This window comes from Oncorhynchus gorbuscha, linkage group LG20 (assembly GCF_021184085.1).
Source record: "Oncorhynchus gorbuscha isolate QuinsamMale2020 ecotype Even-year linkage group LG20, OgorEven_v1.0, whole genome shotgun sequence".
In the NCBI taxonomy this organism is placed as follows: Eukaryota; Metazoa; Chordata; class Actinopteri; order Salmoniformes; family Salmonidae; genus Oncorhynchus; species Oncorhynchus gorbuscha.
The window spans coordinates 4,377,708-4,400,703 of NC_060192.1; positions in this window are offsets into that span (position 1 = coordinate 4,377,708).

Here is a 22,996-nt window from a genome sequence, read left to right on the forward strand (position 1 = left end):
GGAGTTTTGATGTCTTCACTTTTATTCTACAATGTAGAAAATAGTACAAATAAAAACTTGAATGAGTAGGTGTGTCCAAACTGTTGACTGGTACTGTAGTGAAGTGTTTGAATCTGCAGTTACTATCTAATGCCTGTGTGCTTACTGAAGTGTGCATATTATGCTCATGCACTTACCTGTATGATGCCAGCCACTGAGAGTGTTGGATATTAAAGTCAATGGTCTTCCCCTGGCTGAGTTTCTCTGTAGGTGACAGCATCACATTAACACTAGTATTTGTACATCATACGACAGCGCATGCGCAGAGGCGAGTAAGTCTGGATGCCAGTCTCTGTAACATGCCACTCCTTACGCCAAAGACAATAGTGGTGCGCATTAACGAACAACCACTAGGCTACACTGCTGCACTGTCCTCTCTCTCTCTCTGCACCCTCCCCTCACTTTCTATCTGTCTCTCTCTTTCAATTCAATTCAATTCAATTCAAGGGCTTTATTGGCATGGGAAACATGTGTTAACATTGCCAAAGCAAGTGAAAAAGCAAGTCTTTCTCTCTCTCCGCAAAAGCACTGCAGGTGCTTGCATGTTCCCCTCTCGTTTCTCGTTTTTATAGCTTACAGTTTATTCGCCGCTAGTCAGCACCTCTACACTGAATAATTGACTCTGGATGTGCGCCAGCTCATGCTTTAACCCCCCCCTCCCATAGTTTCTAACCACTGAATGAGAAAAGAAAACAAGTCATTTTAAATTCACAGAGTTTGCTGATGAACCTGTCTACATCGCGGCCTTCTTGCACTCTTTTTTTCATCACTGTCTCTTCCTCTTCTTTTCTCTGGGCCTTTCAGCCATTCATCATAGGAGACTCCACACAGATGAGTGCCGTGTTCTGGGGATTCACTCACACGGGTAACGTGTTTGTGTCTAACACACTACATATACACACACACACACACACAACTGAAGGCAAAAACACATACTGTACACACAACGTAACAAACAGACCAGGACACAGAGGCAGAGCCAAGATTCAGAATGAAAGTAGTTGTATAGTCAAAGTTGTACACTGTGAGGTCGTTCCATATGATTTCAATCACTTTTTTTTGTTGCAATACTAAACATACACATACAGACGATCATAAGTATGTCTACCTTCACATTCATCTTCTGCCAATCTACCTTTCCAGTGTTTAATTGCTATATTGTCATTTCTAGTCATTTCTTCGCCACCATGGCCTATTTATTTCCTTAACTTCCCTCATTTGCACTCACTGTATATAGACTTTTTGTTTTCTTTTGTTCTACTGTATTATTGACTATATGTTTTGTTTATTCCATGTGTAACTCTGTGTTGTATGTGTCGAATTGCTAGGCTTTATCTTGGCCAGGTCGCAGTTGCAAATGAGAACTTGTTCCCAACTAGCCTACCTGGTTAAATAAAGATGAAATTATAATATATATTTTTTTAAACCCACATCATCATCCCTGCCCAGACTCACCCGCTCACACCCCCATCTCCGGTGTCCGCATCGCTCTCCGTCACATGCCCTCAAACTGCACTATTTTGTTTCTCTCTGTCGCCCACGCACTTTCCACGTGTTAACGATGGAGGGCATGTTTGGAAGATTTTGTTCAGCTCTAAAGGGGTCTAATGACATATTTTATTGTCTACTTTAAGAATAAAGTGAGTTGATTTTACAGGGGGAAAGAAGCAAGTGTATTAGTGTATTATTGTGTATTATTGTGTATTATTGTGTATTATTAAAGGTGCTCATATACTAGGTTTGCTCCTATCACAACTAGGCGAAGGGGCCTTGCATACTCCCTTAAATGAAAAACGAGAAAAAAAAGCGCCAATATTACTGTTTGTCCCTCTTGAGATGCCGTAGCAACAACATATCCAGTACACACTTCCTTAAAATAGTCAGAATGAATCTAAGATCAATCAAGAAATCTGTCATACATGTCCCACGTTTTGCCAAGGAAGTCTAAGTCACGCCATTTTACATTAGCTAAGACGTTTGGTGCAGTGTTTCTCAAGTTAAAGAATGCGCATGAAAACGAGTCTTCTCTCATTGAATGGCAACAAACACTTCATTGAAGAATCCAGTTGACTGTTCCCTATAATACTAGGAGTAGTACTGCTGACCAATCACTGACGAAGGGGCGTAGACGAAGGGGCGTAGGCTCGTGGCTTCTCCTCTCCTCTGCAGATTGTCTAATACTGACCCAATCTTAATTAAATGACCAAGCAGAGGACACAAGATTAATGACCAAAAGGGGAAGACGGCTTGACGACATCCCACCAGATCGTTACGGACGAGGCATTAAATCCAGGCTCTGTATACAAACAGGACAGGCTCAAAGGTTAACTGTTTCCCACCAGAGGGACTTTTTACATTACTAAGAAATCACCAGCCGCACATTTGTCTGGAAGTCTGGTCAGGTTGATCACTGCTTTAGCTAAAGACACTAGACCCATGTTCTAGCCAAAACCTTTAGACTTGAGAGATGTTCTTCTCCAAGTCGAAACGATGCTAAGCCATAATGTAGGAGCCGCGGAGCACGGGATATACACTACCATTCAAAAGTTTGGGGTCCTTTAGAAATGTCCTTGTTTTTGAAAGAAAGCACATTTGTCCATTAAAATAACATAAAATTGGTCAGAAATACAGTGTAGACATTGTTAATGTTGTAAATTACTATTGTAGCTGGAAACGGCTGATTTTTTTAATGGAATATCTAAATAGGCGTACAGAAGCCCATTATCAGCAACCATCACTCGTGTGTTCCAATGGCACGTTGTGTTAGCTAATCCAAGTTGATCATTTTAAAAGGCTAATTTATCATTAGAAAACCCTTTTGCAATTATGTTAGCACAGCTGAAAACTGGTGTTCTAATTAAAGAAACAATAAAACTGGTCTTCTTTAGACTAGTTAAGTATCTGGAGCATCAGCATTTGTGGGTTCGATTACAGGCTCACAATGGCTAGAAATAAAGATCTTTCTTCTGAAACTCAGTCTATTCTTGTTCTGAGAAATGGCCAAGAAACTGAGTTCTGGTACAACGCTGTGTACTAAGAAGACCTAGCCATACTAAAATGACTAGGCCCAGGTTCCGTCTTCTGCTGCTGCAGTAACCTGGCTGATAATAGATAAGGATCTGAAACTCTGTATTGTGTGCGTGTCTGTGTTATTGTGTGTGTATGTCTGTGTGTGTGTGTGTGTGTGTGTGTGTGTGTGTGTGTGTGTGTGTGTGTGTGTGTGTGTGTGTGTGTGTGTGTGTGTGTGTGTGTGTGTGTGTGTGTGTGTGTGTGTGTGTGTGTGTGCAGCATTTGGTAACGCGCCATATTTTCCAGCAGCGTCCTGTACACATTAGTCAACTCAGCCAGAGATGACAGCCATTGATTTCAGCTTACAATAACTCAGCATCCACATAACTACGAGGGACATCTAGGCATGACCTGTGGCTGCTTGTGTGTTTATGTGTGTGTGTGTGTCTGTTGTACCATACCATTACTATTGTCCCCACAGTAACACCAGAAGAAGAAAAAAATGCCTCAACAACTCCCGTTGCCATGGAAATACACTGTCCCTGCATTTCCCCTCTTCCACTCTGAAACAGAAAAGCACTTGAAGCAGTTACATTTACATTTACATTTAAGTCATTTAGCAGACGCTCTTATCCAGAGCGACTTACAAATTGGATGTGAAACAGATGTGAAACGCTAGCTTAGTTAGCGGCGGTGCGCGCTAAATAGTGTTTCAATCGGTGACGTCACTTGCTCTGAGACCTCGATGTAGTAGTTAGATAGATAGATAGTCCATTTACATCATTACATTTAAGTCATTTAGCAGACGCTCTTATCCAGAGCGACTTACAAATTGGTGCATTCACCTTATGACATCCAGTGTGACAGTCACTTAACAATAGTGCATCTAAAACTTAGGCATGGGGTGGGGTTTATGAGGGATTGTCTGTTAACCTATCCTAGGTATTCCTAAAAGAAGGTGGGGTTTCCCTGCATTTCCCCTTCCGGAAGGTGGTGATTGACTGTAGAATGTTTTACTTTTACCATCAACAATAATCTAACCTCTTTACTTCCTTACCTGGCATCTTCTGTTACAGATGGTGACCTGAAGAGGCCATGTCACCCCTGTAGAACATCTATGTTGAGATTGCTCCTGGGGACATATTTCTCTTTTGGAGACTCTGACAACGTTCTGCTGGATTGGTTTGGTTTGTGTTTGTAGTATATTGCCATCGTAAACAGATCAATGTTTGCATGAATGAAACACTCTGCATAAGCAGCCAGCATCCATACCTCTGGATTACAATGCCATCGATCGCAGAGTCTCTCTCGCCTGTTCGGCCCCTCGGCTACAGCCAAGTAGGTCAGAGGAGAGGGAGCTTAGACTGGGGACACATCCAAGTATGTAGGTGCCATTCAACGAGGCCTGCTGATTTCCGTTTGATTGATTTGACTGTCCTTTGACCGTTTCCGATGGTTTCCGATTTGCAAACTACAAGAAATGAATCCCCTCCATTACATCCCTCTCTCTGAGGGCCAAAAACACCTCTGAGTGTGAGCAGCAGTGTGTGTGTGTGTGTGTGTGTGTGTGTGTGTGTGTGTGTGTGTGTGTGTGTGTGTGTGTGTGTGTGTGTGTGTGTGTGTGTGTGTGTGTGTGTGTGTGTGTGTGTATATTCTCCAATATCCCTTCTCATTCCTAGCAAGACCACCCTTATTCATTAGAGCAGGAATCTCTTTCAAAATAGATGAAACAGTATCTAAATGAATATAGCCTCATTGAAAACGAGATGTGCTGTACACTTACAACTAAGTTCAAAAGAAACACATTGTTTATTCTGTTTTGAACATGGACTATTTTAAAGCAGAGACCATATGAAGCACGACTGAAAGTAACTACACGTGCACAGACTAACACAACGGACAGACAGAGGGTGGATGACTAAAACAACTGGTTAAATAACAGTGACTCAGACAGAGAGAAGAGAGGTCTTGATACACCCTCACAGATGCCCCGTACACACACACACACACACACACACACACACACACACACACACACACACACACACACACACACACACACACACACACACACACACACACACACACACACACACACACACACACACACACACACACACACACACACACACACACACACACACACACACACGCTTACTTTCCCACACATCCCTGTAATTCACTTATCTGTAGCCGACACTGTGACAGATGTAACTAGCTGAGATCTTTAGTTTTTCTCCTTATTACTTTTATTCAAGGCTTATGTCTTCAACAGTTAGTACCTGTTACCCTATCACTGCTCTCAGTAGCAAAAAGACAAGGATGCAGGGTACTCACAATTCAGTCACACATGGTTGTAGATAAATGCGGGAAATCCTCGTGAATTACGAATAGTACAGCGGGAAAGATTAATGGAGTTTCTGAGAGGGAGAGAGAGATGGGAAATGGGGGTAGGGAATTGACAGAAAGAGAGTGATATTCTCTCATTGGACTGTGATAATAAAAAGCCCATTTCTCTGTGGAAAGCTTGATAAAATGTTAAAGAGATGATTCTCTGTGAGAGGGTGTCAGAGAGAGAAAGGAAGGGGAGGATTCTCTGTGAGAGGGTGACAGAGAGAGAAAGGAAGGGAACGATTCTCTGTGAGATGGTGACAGAGAGAGAAAGGAAGGGGAGGATTCTCTGTGAGAGGGTGACAGAGAGAGAAAGGAAGGGGAGGTTTCTCTGTAAGAGGGTGTCAGAGAGAGAAAGGAAGGGAACGATTCTCTGTGAGAGGGTGTCAGAGAGAGAAAGGAAGGGGAGGATTCTCTGTGAGAGGGTGACAGAGAGAGAAAGGAAGGGGAGGATTCTCTGTGAGAGGGTGTCAGAGAGAGAAAGGAAGGGGAGGATTCTCTGTGAGAGGGTGACAGAGAGAGAAAGGAAGGGGAGGATTCTCTGTGAGAGGGTGTCAGAGAGAGAAAGGAAGGGAACGATTCTCTGTGAGAGGGTGTCAGAGAGAGAAAGGAAAGGGAGGATTCTCTGTGAGAGTGTGTCAGAGAGAGAAAGGAAGGGGAGGATTCTCTGTGAGAGGGTGTCAGAGAGAGAAAGGAAGGGGAGTATTCGCTGTGAGAGGATGTCAGAGAGAGAAAGGAAGGGAACGATTCTCTGTGAGAGTGTGTCAGAGAGAGAAAGGAAGGCAATGATTCTCTGTGAGAGGGTGACAGAGAGAGAAAGGAAGGGAACGATTCTCTGTGAGAGGGTGACAGAGAGAGAAAGGAAGGGGAGGATTCTCTGTGAGAGGGTGTCAAAAAGAGAAAGGAAGGGAACGATTCTCTGTGAGAGGGTGTCAGAGAGAGAAAGGAAGGGAACGATTATCTGTGAGTGTGTCAGAGAGAGAAAGGAAGGGGAGTATTCTCTGAGAGTGTGTCAGAGAGAGAAAGGAAGGGAATGATTCTCTGTGAGAGGGTGTCAGAGAGAGAAAGGAAGGGGAGGATTCTCTTTGAGAGTGTGTCAGAGAGAGAAAGGAAGGGAACGATTCTCTGTGAGAGGGTGTCAGAGAGAGAAAGGAAGGGAACAATTCTCTGTGAGAGGGTGTCAGAGAGAGAAAGGAAGGGAACGATTCTCTGTGAGATGGTGACAGAGAGAGAAAGGAAGGGGAGGATTCTCTGTGAGAGTGTCAGAGAGAGAAAGGAAGGGGAGGATTCTCTGTGAGAGGGTGTCAGAGAGATAATGGAAGGGAACGATTCTCTGTGAGAGGGTGTCAGAGAGAGAAAGGAAGGGGAGGATTCTCTGTGAGAGGGTGTCAGAGAGAGAATGGAAGGGAACGATTCTCTGTGAGTGTGTCAGAGAGAGAAAGGGAAGGGGAGTATTCTCTGTGAGAGTGTCAGAGAGAGAAAGGAAGGGGAGTATTCATTCTCTGTTAGAGGGGACTTCCTCTTTCTCCCTGTCCTCCCATTCTCTCTCTTTCTCCATCTCACTTTCTCTCCCTCTATCCCTCCGGGCCGCCATTACTCAGCATGGTGGTGAATGGGGCTGATTTAGATGTCACTGAGGAGTTCTTCTCTGAGCGACACAGAGAGGGATGAGGGAGAGGAGAGTGTGTGGAGGTGGGACACATAACAGTCACAGGCAGTAGAAAATGAAACGCACTCAGCGTTTCCCGGGTCGTGTTTAGCGCAGGGCGGATCCTCCCGCCCACTCCAGTCACGACGCACAGGAATCATGCTGGGTCACGTCTCACCACAGGAGACACACACACACGTCCCCAACTTGTCCCTAAGGAGGGAATCTCACTATTCTAATGTGGCTTCTTCTTACCTCCTGACATCACATAGAACATCTGACACGACCACTTTTGGCAGCGATTCCAGTTGTGAGTCTTTCTGGGAAAGTCTTTAAGATTGAAAAGCACAGATTCATGAAAAGCAGTCTTTGATGATTGAAAAGAGTGGTACTCAGTGATGTGCTGCGTTGGATTTGCCCCAAACATAACTCTTTGTATTCAGGACATAAAGTTACATTTATTCTGCCACCTTTTTTTTTTGCAGTTTTATACATTTGTATTCTGTACAGGTCTTCCTTCCTTTCACTCTGTCGTTTAGGTTAGCATTGTGGCGTTACTATAATGTTGTTGATCCATCCACAGTTTTCTCCTATCACATCCACACTATCTGTTTTAACATCACCATTGGTCTCAAAGTGAAATCCCTGTGCCGTTTCCTTGCTCTCCGGCAACTGAGTTAGGAAGGACACCTCTATATTTGTAAAACCTCCCAGGTCTTTGTCGTTGAATCTGTGCTTGAAATTCACTGCTTGACTGAGAAACCTTATAGATATGTGTGGGGTAGAAATATTGGGTAGTCATTCAAAAAGACATGTTAAACACCATTATTGCACACAGTAAGTTTGTCCATTCAACATATTATCTGACTTGTCAAGCAAATGTTTACTCCTGAAATTATTTAGGCTTTCCATAACAAAGGGGTTTAATACTTATTGCCTCAAGACATTTTAGCTTTTCGTTTTTTATTAATTTGTAAAAATGTCTAAAAACACAATTCCATGTTGACATTATGGGGCATTGTGTGTAGATCAGTGACGCAAAATCTAAATGTAATCCATTTTAAATTCAGGCTGTAACACAACAAAATGTGGAATACCTTCTGAATTCACTGTATGGTCATAGTAACGCATGCACACTCTCTGCTCTTCAATCTGATAGGGAACAGACACAGTTCCTGAGCGGGAGGTAGTTGACAGGGAAACGGAGCTAATGGATGACAAGAGGCATAGCTCTCGCCTCTCCGTCTTTTCTCTTTGTTTCTCCCCTTCCTTTCTCTCTGAAGATGAATATTCTACATCACTACGGTAGCTCGCTACTGTTTACTCCCTATCTAAGATCACCCACACTCCGTCTCACCCCACCTTCTCCTCATTCAGTCCCCCCACCACTCTCCTCGCCCTATACTCTCCACGTCTCCCCCCCCACCGTTCGCCTGACTGAGGAGTGGTCAATACCTCATACAGCTGCTGTCATTTTGCTGCTAGTCATATATCAACTCTGGACTCGCAGTGTTCGTAACCTCTCTCCTTCTCTCTCTGGCAGTGTACTGCATAGGCCTAACACCCAGCTAATGTGTTGCTGTACATCTGTATTCCATTTTTTGGGGGGCTTTAATAAATCACATGGACAAGGTGTTGTTTTTGAATAGTCTTAAGGAAAAAGAACAGGCTATCTGAAAATAGCCCTTTGATTAATGGTGATGTTAAGCTGGCGCCGACGGAGATGGCGACATCGCGACTAGCTCTTAGAAAACTTTGCCGTATTTTATTTTTTAATGTATTATTTTTTTACATGATTAGCTCAGGAAATGTTTGGTGTCATTACATACAGCCAGGAAGAACTATTGGATATTAGAGATGCGGTAACTCACTAGAACTACCAGCATTACAACCAGGAATATGACTTCTATGGAGCAGATCCTTTGTTCACTCTCCCCAGAGCAATTGAACTTATTCCAGAGGCCAACCTAAAACACCGCAGGCGGAGGAGAGGCACTCAAGGCGACCTGCTGATTTGACTTAGGAGGCGCGCACACAGCCCACCGCTTCCGAGTATATTACTCGCTAATGTTCAGTCTTTGGATAACAGAGTTGATGAGCTTAGAGCAAGGATTCCTTTCCAGAGAGACATCGGGGCCTGTAACATACTTTGTTTCACGGAAACATGGCTCTCTCGGGATACTCTGTCGGAGTCAGTAAAGCCAGCAGGATTCTCAGTACATCGCGCAGACAGGAATAAATATCTCTCCAGGAATCAGAATGGAAGGGGGTGTGTTTCATGATTAACAACTCATGGTGTAATACTAGGAACATACGGGAACTCAAGTCATTTTGTTCACCAGCCCTCACAATTAAATGCCGACCATATTATCTCCCAAGAGAATTCTCCTCTGTCATCGCCACGGCCGTTTACTTCCCACCTCAATCCGAAACCTCGATGGCCCTCAAATAACTTCACTGGACTTTATGCAAACTGGAAACCACATATCCTGAGGCTGAATTTAGTTTAGCAGCGGATTTTAACAAAGCAAATCTGAGTACTAGGCTGCCGAAATTCTATCAACATATTGAATGTCCTACTCGCGCTACTAAGACTCTCAACCTTTGTTATTCAAACTTCCGGGATGCCTACAAGGCCCTCCCCCGCCCTCCTTTTGGCAAATCTGACCACGACTCCATCTTGCTCCTCTCGTCCTATAGGCAGAAACTCAAATCAGGAAGTGCCCGTGCTTCGTACTATTCAACGCTGGTCTGACCAATCAGAATCCACGCTTCAGGATTGTTTTGATCATATGGGATATTTTCTGGGTAGCGTTTGAAAAATAAACCAGATACGTACACAGATATGGTGCCTGAGTTCATGAGGAAGTGTATAGGAGATGTAGTACCCACTGTGACTACGGGTTATTCACTCTGCAAGGCAATCAAACAAGCTAAAAGTCAGTATAGAGATAACTGTTGAATTGCGACTCCACTTTAAGACATGAGACATATGTGGCAGGGACTACAAACAGTCACAGACTACAAAAGGAAAACCGAGACCGACATCTTGCTTCCAGACAAGCTAAACACCTTCTTTATCCGCTTTGAGGATAACACAGTGCCACCGACACGGCCTGCTACCAAGGACTGTGGGCTCCCCTTCTCCGTGGCCGACGTGAGTAAATGTGTTAACCCTCGCAAGGCTGCTGGTCCGGATGGCATCACTAGCCGCGTCCTCAGAGCATGCGCAGACCAGCTGGCTGGTGTGTTTACAGGCATATTCAATCTCTCCCTATCCCAGTCTGCTGTCCCCACATGCTTCAAGATGGCCACCCTTGTTCCTGTACCCAAGAAGGCATAGGTAACTGAACTTAATGACTATCTCCCTGTAGCTCTCACTTCTGTCATCATGAAATGCTTTGAGAGACTAGTCAAGGATCATATCACCTCTACCTTACCTGCCACCCTAGACCCACTTCAATTTGCTTACCGCCCCAATATATCTACAGACAATGCAAACGCCATCACTCTGCACACTGCCCTATCCCATCTGGACAAGAGGAATACCTATGTAAGAATGCTGTTTATTGACTATAGCCTAGTATTCAACACCATAGTACCCTCCAAGCTCATCATTAAGCATCGAGACCCTGGGTCTGAACCCAACCCTGTGCAACTGGGTCCTGGACTTCCTGACGGGCCTCCCCCAGGTGGTGAAGGTAGGAAACATCACCTCCACTCCGCTGATCCTCTACACCAGTCTCAACGTCAACAGTGAAGAGGCGACTCCAGGATGCTGGCCTTCTAGGGGTTCCTTCTAGGGGTTCCTTCTAGGGTTCTTCAGCTGTCCTTACAGGATAACACTTTGAGAACCCTTTTGGGTTACGGGTAGAATCTTTTTTCTTCCAGGTATAACCCTTTTAAGTTCCATCTAGAACTCTTTACACAGAGGGTTCTACACGGAACCTGAAAGAGTTATATCTGGAACCAAAAAGGGTTCTCCTATGGGGACGGCCTGGAACCCTTTTGGTACCTTTTTTTCTTAGATTGTTCATGGCCGTTCATTAACCACAGCTCAGTCAAAGAGACAGGCAGAGACACTGAGAGATAGGCGCAGCTGCCACGGGGTCCATTACGACTCAAAAAGGCTGTAGTGCTCAATTACATTTGGAGCTGTGTCCTATTAATGACAACAGCGGGGAGATTCATTGTGCTCTTCCATACTGACTGTATGGAAGAGGGAGCGACAGAGATTGGAGTGGTCGGCCCTGAGTCCATTATGGCTCAAACTGACTGTATGGAAGAGGGAGCGACTGAGAGATTGGAGTGGTCGGCCCTGAGTCCATTATGGCTCAAACTGACTGTATGGAAGAGGGAGCGACTGAGAGATTGGAGTGGTCGGCCCTGAGTCCATTATGGCTCAAACCGCTGCAGCGTTGGTTTAGGTGCTGTTTAGAGCAGACAGCGTGACTTGTGCAGTTTCAAAGTCCAATTCACCATACGCAATGAACCAATAACAGGGCCCCTCTTTGTATTTTCCAACAGGGGCACTGTTCTGCAGCCACCACTAATGTTCTGCACCAACTAAAGCCAACCACTCTTCCTCTACCATTGAATGTGATGACGTCAGTCTAGTCATTCCAGTGACGTATGCGTGTGAGAAAAACCCAACCCCAAGACCCCAGCAGTCATTCAGTCATGCTGGATGATTTCTCTGCGTGCATCAGTAAGCTAAACAGCTCAGGGCTTCTCTCCGGTACCTTTTTATAAACCCAGGTGACTCACCTTCGGTCTCCGAGTCAACTAAACTCTCTCCCACGACAACAACGCAGTGAAGTCTCATTCTGTTGCCATGGTAACCCAACCCCACAAAGCGCAACAACGGCACATAAGGTAATTGCTGAAAAAAAGGTAATGTGGTCTGGGTTGCTGATCCTGGATCTGCCTCTTAGCGCGCGCGCACACACACACACACACACACACACACACACACACACACACACACACACACACACACACACACACACACACACACACACACACACACACACACACACACACACACACACACACACACACACACACACACACACACACACACACACACACACACGAGATTTGAGAGATGCAGGATCACATATTACATTACTCAACTGGTTACACACGGAGAAGGAGAGGGAGGGAGATTGGGAGGAAGGGTGGGGAGGGGGTTAAATGGTGGTAGAGAGAGAACAATAGTGAGGGTAGAGAGAAAGAGAGGATAAAGGGAGGTGGAAAGAGAGCATGGAACTTAGAACGAGAAAGAGAATGGCAAAGTAACCTCCAACTGAGAGACTGAAGAGGCTCATATTCAGAGAGACAAAGGGAGAGATGTCTGAGAGATGAGAAATGAGAGATTGGGGGATCTGTGAAGTGTCTTACTCTCCAGCTGCCCCCTCTCCCTCTCTCTCTCCTTTTCTCTCTCCTACTATCTACGTATCTACGTATCTATCTATCTACGTATCTATCTATCTACGTATCTATCTATCTACGTATCTATCTATCTACGTATCTATCTATCTACGTATCTATCTACGTATCTATCTATCTACGTATCTATCTATCTATCTATCTATCTATCTATCTATCTATCTATCTATCTATCTATCTATCTATCTATCTATCTATCTATCTATCTATCTATCTATCTATCTATCTATCTATCTATCTCTCTCTCTCTCTCTCTCTCTCTCTCTCTCTCTCTCTCTCTCTCTCTCTCTCTCTCTCTCTCTCTCTCTCTCTCTCTCTCTCTCTCTCTCTCTCTCTCTCTCTCTCTCTCTCTCTCTCTCTCTCTCTCTCTCTCTCTCTCTCTCACTCATTCTCTCACTCATTCTCTCGCACTCATTCTCTCGCACTCATTCTCTCGCACTCATTCTCTCGCACTCATTCTCTCTCCAACCACTAGCTCACAGAAAAAGGCAATTATAGTCAGTGTCACTATCTATTAACCAACACCTTAATAGAAGATGACAAATTATGGAGTGCATTCGACATCACAGCCCTCCACCCACTCGGCGTGTGTGTGTGTGTCCGTGTCCATCTGGACAATAACAACTAATATACTGAAAAACACCATTACAGAGGAACAATACTTTCCTTGTGTAGTTTTGTTAACACAATTGATTAGCCAATATTACTGTCATACAGAATATGAACCTTCAACTTCACATTAGCCCATGGTAACCTTTGTAACATTTTGCTTAAGGTAACCTGTGCATGGACCAATTGATTCTCTACCCTATTAAGGCTGTACTGTTCCATCTCTTCTCATCTTTCCTTTCTGGGCACATAGCTACTCAGTAGCACTTCTGAAGACAAGTCCCTTGGCGTGGAGCCCTGTTCGATTCAGCCAACAGATGGTACATGCAGTAAACATAAAGCCTTGGCTATGTGCTTCAAGGCTACTTGAAAAGAAACTACAAAAGAGAGGATAAGAGGAGGTTAGAGAGGCACTGTGGGAAGAGTGATTCAAAACAACACATCTGTGCTTTCAACACATAGCGTGGAACATGTCAATTCCTCTTTGAGTTGTTCAAGGCATCTTTTGTGGTAGATTAGACAAATGTCCAAACAGCTAGTTGAAAGTGTGTTCGCGCCTGCGACTATGTCGACTTCAGTGACAGGATCTTTCCACATCAAAGTCAAGTGGGCACTCTTGGAAGCACAATTGATGTGCTTTTAGAAACAGCTAAAACTGTCACATCAACCACCACCTTATTGTAGATGCACAAATCCCCAGCTGAATCTATAGTAGGAATTGTGTGTTCATTGGATGGTGGTATGTTTTAGTGTATGAATACGTAATAGTTAAAAAAAAAATGAAGCCCAAAACAAACAGTATACAACAACACAGGGATGTAAACCCAAACAAAAGAGTGAGGTGTACATTTCTAATAAAAACATAAGACGAGACCCGTAATAACAACACACGGGACGAGACCCGTAATAACAACACACAGGACGAGACCAGTAATAACAACACACAGGACGAGACCCGTAATAACAACACACAGGACGAGACCCGTAATAACAATACACGGGACGAGACCCGTAATAACAACACACAGGACGAGACCCGTAATTACAACACACAGGACGAGACCCGTAATAACAACACACAGGACGAGACCCGTAATAACAACACACAGGACGAGACCCGTAATAACAACACACGGGACGAGACCCGTAATAACAACACACAGGACGAGACCCGTAATAACAACACAGGACGAGACCCGTAATAACAACACACAGGACGAGACCCGTAATAACAACACACAGGACGAGACCCGTAATAACAACACACAGGACGAGACCCGTAATAACAACACACAGGACGAGACCCGTAATAACAACACACAGGACGAGACCCGTAATAACAACACACAGGACGAGACCCGTAATAACAAGACACGGGACGAGACCCGTAATAACAACACACAGGACGAGACCAGTAATAACAACACACGGGACGAGACCCGTAATAACAACACACTGGACGAGACCCGTAATAACAACACACAGGACGAGACCCGTAATAACAAGACACGGGACGAGACCCGTAATAACAACACACGGGACGAGACCCGTAATAACAACACACGGGACGAGACCCGTAATAACAATACACGGGACGAGACCAGTAATAACAACACACAGGACGAGACCCGTAATAACAATACACAGGACGAGACCTGTAATAACAATACACAGGACGAGACCCGTAATAACAACACACGGGACGAGACCCGTAATAACAACACACAGGACGAGACCAGTAATAACAACACACAGGACGAGACCCGTAATAACAACACACAGGACGAGACCCGTAATAACAACACACAGGACGAGACCCGTAATAACAATACACAGGACGAGACCCGTAATAACAATACACAGGACGAGACCCGTAATAACAATACACAGGACGAGACCCGTAATAACAACACACAGGACGAGACCAGTAATAACAATACACGGGGACCCGTAATAACAACACACTGGACGAGACCCGTAATAACAATACACAGGACGAGACCCGTAATAACAATACACAGGACGAGACCCGTAATAACAATACACAGGACGAGACCCGTAATAACAACACACAGGACGAGACCCGTAATAACAATACACAGGACGAGACCAGTAATAACAATACACGGGGACCCGTAATAACAACACACAGGACGAGACCCGTAATAACAATACACAGGCGAGACCCGTAATAACAATGCACAGGACGAGACCAGTAATAACAATACACGGGGACCCGTAATAACAATACACAGGACAAGAACCGTAATAACAATACACGGGACGAGACCCGTAATAACAATACACAGGACGAGACCAGTAATAACAATACACGGGACGAGACCCGTAATAACAATACACGGGACGAGACCAGTAATAACAATGCACAGGACGAGACCCGTAATAACACTACACGGGACGAGACCCGTAATAACAAGTGCACATCAATACACGCAGCACGAAAGCCGAAACAACAAAGCACAAGACCAACGGACATGGAAACAATAACCAACCAAGACAATTGTGAACAAAGTGAACAATTATACAATTACTAATCAGAGGAAATGGGAACCAGGTGTGGGTAATGAAACAGTTCAGTAACGCTTAGAGGCCAGTGACGTAGACCTCTGGAACTGGGACATGGAATGAGCAACAGTTCCGGAGGGATCCGTGACACTCCCATTGACTATGTCCCAAATAGACAAATGACCTGACCATGTGGTGCCAGGACAACAGCCTGTCCCTCAATGTGATCAAGACAAAGGAGATGATTGTGGACTACAGGAAAAAGAGGACCGAGCATGACCCCAATCTTATCGACGGGGCTGCAGTGGAGCATGTTGAGAGCTCAAGTTCCTTGGTGTCCACACCAACATACTAACATGGTCCAAGCACACCAAGACAGTCGTGAAGAGGGCACGACAAAACCTATTCCCCTTCAGGAGACTGAAAGATTTGACATGGGTCCTCAGATCCTCAAACGTTTCTACAGCTGCACCATCGAGAGCATCCTGACTGGTTGTATCACTGCCTGGTATGGCAACTGAATGGCCCAGTACATCACTGGGGCAAAGCTTCCTGCTATCCAGGACCTCTATACTAGGCAGTGTCAGAGGAAGGCCCTAAAAATTGTCAAAGACTCCAGTCACCCTTGTTGGAATGGGCTAAACTTTGAACATTGAGATATTAAATAAATGATAGAGACGAAGCCTTGAATAGAAAGAATCTGTAGCAACCCAGAAGGCTTTGGAATGTGTTTGATGGAGGAGAAGAGAGTGATGTGTTGATATAGGGAAGACAGATGGATATCTGTGGATTAGGTGAAGGAGGGGTTGAGGTCAGGAGGTGAGGGGTGAGGTCAGTTCCCCTTAAGGGAGTAATCAGGGTTAGTATCTGGTTACCTTCTTTCTCTTGGGCATAAACTAATGATGGCGAGAGGGAGTGTCTGAAGTTGGATGTATTGACTGTGACTGTGACTGTAACTGTGATGTCTGAAATGTTTCTAATTAAACTTGGTTAACCTGTTGATCCTACCCCCTACTTTTTCGAACATTCTGTTAAAAATCGCGCAACATTTCAGCACCCTGCTACTCATGCCAGGAATATAGTATATGCATATGATTAGTATGTGTGGATAGAAAACACTCAGACGTTTCTAAAACTGGTTAAATCACGGCTGTGACTATAACAGAACGTGCGTTTCATCGAAAAGCGCAGGAAAATCTGATCACTGAAAACTGAAAAATATATCAATGCGCCACTTGAAAGTATTGTTGAATAGAAACCACATTACCTGGAGCCGAGGTTGCAATTACCTACAGCTTCCACACGATGTCAACAGTCTTGTCATTTGCCTAGGATTTGTTTCTTGGTCAAACGAACAAGAGACAGCCCATTTCTTCCAGTCTCCAACAGGATATTTTGGTTGAGATTTATCCGGACATTATTTCAAGACGTAGAGCTATAGAATATACATCGCCCCGTGATCAATTTGATCGATTATTAACGTTTACTAATACCTAAAGTTGCATTACAAAAGTATTTCGAAGTGTTTTGTGAAAGTTTATCGTCGACTTTTTTAATTTTAAAAAATGACGTTGCGTTATAAAACGCTGTTTTTTTCCTTGATCACACAGTCTTCATAGATCGATATCTAGGCTATATATGGACCGATTTAATCGGAAAAAAAGACCCAATAGTGATGTTTATGGGATATCTAGGAGTGCCAACAAAGAAGATCGTCAAAGGTAATGAATGTTTTATATTTTATTTCTGCATTTTGTGTAGCGCCGACTATGCTAATTATTTTGTTTACGTCCCCTGCGGGTCTTTAGGGGTGTTGCATGCTATCAGATAATAGCTTCTCATGCTTTCGCCGAAAAGCATTTTAAAAATCTTGTTGGCTGGATTCACAACGAGTGTAGCTTTAATTCAGTACCCTGCATGTGTGTTTTAATGAACGTTTGAGTTTTAACGAGTGCTATTAGCATTTAGCGTAGAGCATTTGCATTTCCAGATGTCTAGATGGGACGCCTGCGTGTCGGGTGGAGGTAAGAGGGTAAAGCTTCTCTAGTGTCCATGAGTCGTTTACTCTGAAAAATAAGAACCTAACAGTTGGCATTGTCGGCAGGATTCACCACGATTTTCAATCAAACCAAAGAGTCCAAATCAGTGGAACAGGAGCCGGCACAGCAAATAAGGTAGGCAAGTTCCTACACCTGTTACCACTCATTTTGACATCTTGGGGAGATGAGAATCGTAGGCTGAATAATGATAGATTACAGATTTAGGAAGCCTGAGTTTATTCAAAAGGCCCATTGTGTAACGACCGGTCATAGCTTTATAGTAAATGGTAAGGCCCGGAAGGTAAACTCATACAGGCTGGTACCTGTAGGGTAAGTCCTAGGGGGTAACTCCCCAGTAGGTTGGTTCCTGCTAGTATTATAAAGTCAATAGTAAATCCCAGTAGGTTAATACCTGTGATTACTATTAATATAGGGTGAGTCCCGGAAGGTAAGCCCGCGCAGGCTGGAACCTGCGAAGGGTGAGTCCTATGGGGGTAAATACCAGCGGGGTTGGTTCCCTGCATAGCAATAACGGGGTGAGAGCCTAGTTGTATTGGCCATAAAAGTGTGAATGGAAGGTTAGTTGTGGTGAACCATTGCAGATTGTGTGGAAATAGGAAGACAAGTGTGAATCATTTTGGTGATGTGTTATCAATAATAGGGATATTGGAGGAGATACGGCACAAAGACATTAAGAAATCCGTATTCTCCTGTAATAGATTCGCAGACGTTTATGGCATCAGTTTTAATACAAGAAGTGCCGTGTCCAATTAATTATTATCCGGGGGAGAGTGTCGTGCCATCTTAGAGATTTAGAGTTGTGTATAATCAACAGGAGTTAAGGAATCTAAGATACCAACAACTAATCGTTTTGAGGTTAGTAAGAAGGGAACTTTCACCTAGCGGTGTATAGTTTCTGTTCGATCGATAAGAGGTTCATAGAGATTACAGTTTCTATGTGATAGAAGATGTATTAGATCACGTTTTACCTAACTTTTATTAGAGTACCAATGGGATTTACAAATAGTCCCACGTGGTATCATTTAGCATTGAAACAATCGTTAAAAGGGTGTCAAGGCCGCGACCGGAAGGTCCGTGGGGCGAGGCACAATTGGCCTAGCGTCGTCCGGGTTAGAGAGGGCTTGGCCGGTAGGGATATGCTTGTCTCATCGCGCACCAGCGACTCCTGTGGCAGGCCGGGCGCAGTGAGCGCTAACCAAGGTTGCCAGGTGCACAGTGTTTCCTCCAACACATTGGTGCGGCTGGCTTCCGGGTTTGATGCGCGCTGTGTTAAGAAGCAGTGTGGCTTGGTTGGGTTGTGTATCGGAGGACGGATGACTTTCAACCTTCGTCTCTCCTGAGCCCGTACGGGAGTTGTAGCGATGAGACAAGATAGTAGCTACTATAACAATTGGATACCACGAAATTGGGGAGAAAAAGGGGTAAAAAATATTTATATTTTTTTATTTTAAAAAACGGGTGTCAATTGTAGGTTCTGTGTTGGTACAATATGTGGATGATTTGTTATTAGCGTCAAAAGACGAAGAAACTCATATGCGAGACGCACCACATTGGTAGACAATTTGGCAGATCGGGGTCATAAAAGCATCGCATGACAAAGCACAACTAGCAAAGCAAAAACATCTTTTGGGGTTTTCAATTTTTAAGGGCAAGATACACATTACCTGGGAACGGGTAGAACACCATGCGTTCACAATTGAGTCAAACAATTGAGTCAAACAATTGAGTCAAACAATTGAGTCAAGCGCCAGTATTGGGATTTCTAAACCTAAAATGACATTTTAAAAACGAGTTACATATCAACAGAATAATGTCAGTTAACCAGTAAATTAGCTGAAATGTGAAGCTCATACAAGTCGTACAGGGAAAATTGCCATAGGTAATCATAAAGCAGACGAAATGGCTAAGACGGCTGCCTTGGTGAGAGAAAGTGTTATGGAACCACATATGTATATATTTCGGATTCCTTACGATGAGACATTGGCTAAATTGGCCACAGGAAAATGTATTTCGAGTATTCTGGAATGGGATTCTAGAATGGACGAAAGGGTGGAGGGGTCACGAGGAATGAGCGAGGAATTAGCATTGGAGTACCAAACCTAAAATTAACTTAATTTTTTTTATTATGGTATGATGGTTATGGAGAATCACGAGGAAAAGGAGACCAGTGGATCGTTAGACTCGGTGGAGAGATACTATCGCCGTGTTGTGGGATTTCTTGGAAGGAGTCTTTTCAATTCAGTTCAAATGGGTATGTAGGAGGATGAAATGTTTTGAGGAGGTATTTAAATGGTTTCCGGAGGACAGGGAAAGAAAGGGAGAGGAAACATTTTAATGGTGACGAAAGCCCTGAATATTAGAAATGATCAACTTCATTAGGAATTAAATGGAAGGGGGGTTTCATTATAAAATTAGATGAGAAACACCATTCTCTAGCCAAATTGTACCATTACTTTAGGAGATTATTATTATTTCTGGAGGGAGTTATAAAGAGTTGTAATTCTAAATGGTTTATTTCTGATTTAACATGTTGTTTTTTTAATCACGTGTTTGAAAGGGGTAAATTACCAGTTCCCTGAGGTAATGGTCATTGGGGTACTTATACAGTGGTACTGTGTTATGTTATGCTTTTTGACATTTGTCTTAGAGATGGTATAGAGGAAAGGTTAACGTCATAATTCGTCATATAATCAATGTTTGGCTAATTTACTGAAACAGAAATGTGAGGAACTTAACTGTTGTGATCTGTGTTTTTTTTGTTTGTTAAGGTTATCATGGAAGGTGACATCAGATCGTGTTTCAATGCATGGTAGAAATAATTTGACCATAGACAGTGTGTGTTAACCTCAAAACCCTCCCTAACTGGCTGAAGAAAGAGCGACGAAGGCGTGCAATGAGAGACGGTGACTTTTACCACTCCTATCTGAGTCCGAGCCATAAAACAGGGCTGAGAATGCTGAGAGCGCGGGTGGAGTGAGCGTGGAGAGAGAACAAGCTCAGGTGAGAGACTCGTGTACGTGGGAGAAACGGAAGTATCTACTTGAATATTCAAATCGGGACATGATCAAGGGCCATGAAATGTGACAGGCAAAAGTTACATGTGCCGTTGGGAAAATGAACTGTAAACGATATCTGAAGAAGACACGCTAGAATGATAAGTGCCGGTTGAAGGACAGGGGGAAGGACGGGGGGAAGTACAGGGGGAAGGATGGGGTGAAGGACAGGGGGAAGGACGGGTGGGATACGCCCTGAGCCTGTAAGTAAGCATTTAAGCATTAGAGCCTGTAAGTAAGCATTTCCCTGTAAGGTCTACTACACCTGGTGTATTCGGCATTTCCCTGTAAGGTCTACTACACCTGGTGTATTCGGCATTTCCCTGTAAGGTCTACTACACCTGGTGTATTCGGCATTTCCCTGTAAGGTCTACTACACCTGGTGTATTCGGCACTTCCCTGTAAGGTCTACTACACCTGGTGTATTCAGCACTTCCCTGTAAGGTCTACTACACCTGGTGTATTCGGCATTTCCCTGTAAGGTCTACTACACCTGGTGTATTCGGCACTTCCCTGTAAGGTCTACTACAACTGGTGTATTCAGCACAAATAAACTTTGATTTGATTTGAGATACTGATCTTTCTTTGCCAGGCCACTCATGACAGGAAAACAGGGATCGAGGGGGGCTGCAATGAGAAGAGTTATGGCCGGCAATAAAAGGTGGTTTATAAATGTATGTTCTAACAAATCAAATTTATTTATATAGCCCTTCGTACATCAGCTGATATCTCAAAGTGCTGTACAGAAACCCAGCCTAAAACCCCAAACAGCAAACAATGCAGGTGTAAAAGCACGGTGGCTAGGAAAAACTCCCTAGAAAGGCCAAAACCTAGGAAGAAACCTAGAGAGGAACCGGGCTATGTGGGGTGGCCAGTCCTCTTCTGGCTGTGCCGGGTAGAGATTATAACAGAACATGACCAAGATGTTCAAATGTTCATAAATGACCAGCATGGTCAAATAATAATAAGGCAGAACAGTTGAAACTGGAGCAGCAGCACAGTCAGGTGGACTGGGGACAGCAAGGAGCCATCATGTCAGGTAGTCCTGGGGCACGGTCCTAGGGCTCAGGTCCTCCGAGAGAGAGAAAGAAAGAGAGAATTAGAGAGACATGTGGGGTGGCCAGTCCTCTTCTGGCTGTGCCGGGTGGAGATTATAACAGAACGTGGCCAAGATGTTCAAATGTTCATAAATGACCAGCATGGTTGAATAATAGTAAGGCAGAACAGTTGAAACTGGAGCAGGAGCATGGCCAGGTGGACTGGGGACAGCAAGGAGTCCTCATGTCAGGTAGTCCTGGGACATGGTCCTAGGGCCCAGGCCAGTTGAAACTGGAGCAGCAGCATGGCCAGGTGGACTGGGGACAGTTGTTTTTAAAGGAGTCATCATGTCAGGTAGTCCTGGGGCATGGTCCTAGGGCTCAGGTAAAACAGGGCTGAGAGGCCAGCGTAAAACAGGGACCTCCGAGAGAGAGAAAGAAAGAGAGAAGGAGAGAATTAGAGAACGCACACTTAGATTCACACAGGACACCTGAATAGGACAGGAGAAGTACTCCAGATAAACAAACTGACCCTAGCCCCCGACACATAAACTACTGCAGCATAAATACTGGAGGCTGAGACAGGAGGGGTCAGGGAGACACTGTGGCCCCATCCGAGGACACCCCCGGACAGGGCCAAACAGGAAGGATATAACCCCACCCACTTTGCCAAAGCACAGCCCCCACACCACTAGAGGGAAATCTTCAACCACCAACTTACCATCCTGAGACAAGGCCGAGGATAGCCCACAAAGATCTCCGACATACAACCCAAGAGTTATGGCCGGGGGGTGTAACAGGGATGATCGGTGCTAAGTTGGCAAACTGGAATTTGAGCCCTAGACGCAAAGTAAGAACGGTGGTCAGTCGTTCTAAATTCCGTTTGGATAAGTTATAAAATGTTTTCGTTGCGTCTGGGATACTGAGAGAGAGAATGGCTAAAGCACGATGAGAGGCTGGGGCGCTGCTAACAGTTATGTGGCCCGAGAGATTTTCAGAAACTCATCTCTAAGTGTCATCCCGAGGGGAGGTGGTTTGTGTGTGTGGGGGGGTGGATGACAGCTTGGGACAACCATGAAAGATTTTTGTTTTGTTTTACCCCGTATTCAGAGTTTTTATGTTACATCACATCAATGAGCGGTGCAAAGTTATCAAACATGTACTTTCTTTCTC